The following is a 2,500-nucleotide window of genomic DNA, read 5'->3' as shown; positions in this document are numbered from 1 at the left end:
TTTTTGCCTCCTTTTGGGCTGTTCTTTGCTAGATTGGGCTTTCGTATAGCATGGACGGTGCTGCTTCTCGCTTCGCTCGCTGTTCGCCGCTCGCCGCTCGCTCGCGCAGCCAAAAATGGCCAGTTTTGGCCCGTTTTTGGGCTGTTTTGGCCTGTTTTTGGTCTGTTCTGGCGTGGCGCGGTGACCGTCGTGAGCGGAGCAAAACGTCAGCCATCTCAGCACCTTGGAACCCCCCGGGTGGCACAGGGCTGGATGGGGCTTTCGTATAGCAGGGACGGTGCTGCCTCACGCTTCGCTCGCTGTTCGCCGCTCGCCGCTCGCTCGCGCAACCTAAAATGGCCAGTTTTGGCCCGTTTTTGGGCTGTTTTGGCCTGTTTTTGGTCCGTTCTTGCGTGGCACGGCGACCGTCGTGAGCGGAGCAAAACGTCAGCCATCTCAGCACCCTGGAACCCCCCGGGTGGCACAGGGCTGGATGGGGCTTTCGTATAGCAGGGACGGTGCTGCCTCTCGCTTCGCTCGCTGTTCGCCGCTCACCGCTCGCTCGCTCAGCCAAAAATGGCCAGTTTTGGCCCGTTTTTGGGCTGTTTTGGCCTGTTTTTGGTCCGTTCTTGCATGGCGCGGTGACCGTCGTGAGCGGAGCAAAACGTCAGCCATCTCAGCACCCTGGAACCCCCCGGGTGGCACAGGGCTGGATGGGGCTTTCGTATAGCAGGGACGGTGCTGCCTCACGCTTCGCTCGCTGTTCGCCGCTCGCCGCTCGCTCGCGCAGCCAAAAATGACCAGTTTTGGCCCGTTTTTGGGCTGTTTTGGCCTGTTTATGGTCCGTTCTTGCGTGGTGCGGTGACCGTCGTGAGCGGAGCAAAACGTCAGCCATCTCAGCACCCTGGAACCCCCCGGGTGGCACAGGGCTGGATGGGGCTTTCGTATATAGCAGGGACGGTGCTGCCTCTCGCTTCGCTCGCTGTCCGCCGCTCGCCGCTCGCTCGCGCAGCCAAAAATGGCCAGTTTTGGCCCGTTTTTGGGCCGTTTTGGCCAGTTTTTGGCCTGTTCTTGCATTGCGCGGTGACCGTCGAGAGCGGAGCAAAACGTCAGCCATCTCAGCACCCTGGAACCCCCCGGGTGGCACAGGGCTGGATGGGGCTTTCGTATAGCAGGGACGGTGCTGCCTCTCGCTTCGCTCGCTGTCCGCCGCTCGCCGCTCGCTCGTGCAGCCAAAAATGGCCAGTTTTGGCCCGTTTTTGGGCCGTTTTGGCCAGTTTTTGGCCTGTTCTTGCATTGCGCGGTGACCGTCGAGAGCGGAGCAAAACGTCAGCCATCTCAGCACCCTGGAACCCCCCGGGTGGCACAGGGCTGGATGGGGCTTTCGTATAGCAGGGACGGTGCTGCCTCTCGCTTCGCTCGCTGTCCGCCGCTCGCCGCTCGCTCGTGCAGCCAAAAATGGCCAGTTTTGGCCCGTTTTTGGGCCGTTTTGGCCAGTTTTTGGCCTGTTCTTGCATTGCGCGGTGACCGTCGAGAGCGGAGCAAAACGTCAGCCATCTCAGCACCCTGGAACCCCCCGGGTGGCACAGGGCTGGATGGGGCTTTCGTATAGCAGGGACGGTGCTGCCTCTCGCTTCGCTCGCTGTCCGCCGCTCGCCGCTCGCTCGTGCAGCCAAAAATGGCCAGTTTTGGCCCGTTTTTGGGCCGTTTTGGCCAGTTTTTGGCCTGTTCTTGCATTGCGCGGTGACCGTCGAGAGCGGAGCAAAACGTCAGCCATCTCAGCACCCTGGAACCCCCCGGGTGGCACAGGGCTGGATGGGGCTTTCGTATAGCAGGGACGGTGCTGCCTCTCGCTTCGCTCGCTGTCCGCCGCTCGCCGCTCGCTCGTGCAGCCAAAAATGGCCAGTTTTGGCCCGTTTTTGGGCCGTTTTGGCCAGTTTTTGGCCTGTTCTTGCATTGCGCGGTGACCGTCGAGAGCGGAGCAAAACGTCAGCCATCTCAGCACCCTGGAACCCCCCGGGTGGCACAGGGCTGGATGGGGCTTTCGTATAGCAGGGACGGTGCTGCCTCTCGCTTCGCTCGCTGTCCGCCGCTCGCCGCTCGCTCGCGCAGCCAAAAATGGCCAGTTTTGGCCCGTTTTTGGGCCGTTTTGGCCAGTTTTTGGCCTGTTCTTGCATTGCGCGGTGACCGTCGAGAGCGGAGCAAAACGTCAGCCATCTCAGCACCCTGGAACCCCCCGGGTGGCACAGGGCTGGATGGGGCTTTCGTATAGCAGGGACGGTGCTGCCTCTCGCTTCGCTCGCTGTCCGCCGCTCGCCGCTCGCGCAGCCAAAAATGGCCAGTTTTGGCCCGTTTTTGGGCCGTTTTGGCCAGTTTTTGGCCTGTTCTTGCATTGCGCGGTGACCGTCGAGAGCGGAGCAAAACATCAGCCATCTCAGCACCCTGGAACCCCCCGGGTGGCACAGGGCTGGATGGGGCTTTCGTATAGCAGGGACGGTGCTGCCTCTCGCTTCGCTCGCTG

Source organism: Musa acuminata, unplaced genomic scaffold (assembly GCF_036884655.1).
Source record: "Musa acuminata AAA Group cultivar baxijiao unplaced genomic scaffold, Cavendish_Baxijiao_AAA HiC_scaffold_157, whole genome shotgun sequence".
In the NCBI taxonomy this organism is placed as follows: domain Eukaryota; kingdom Viridiplantae; phylum Streptophyta; class Magnoliopsida; order Zingiberales; family Musaceae; genus Musa; species Musa acuminata.
The sequence above is the reverse complement of the archived record's forward strand: the minus strand, read 5'-3'. Positions refer to the sequence as shown.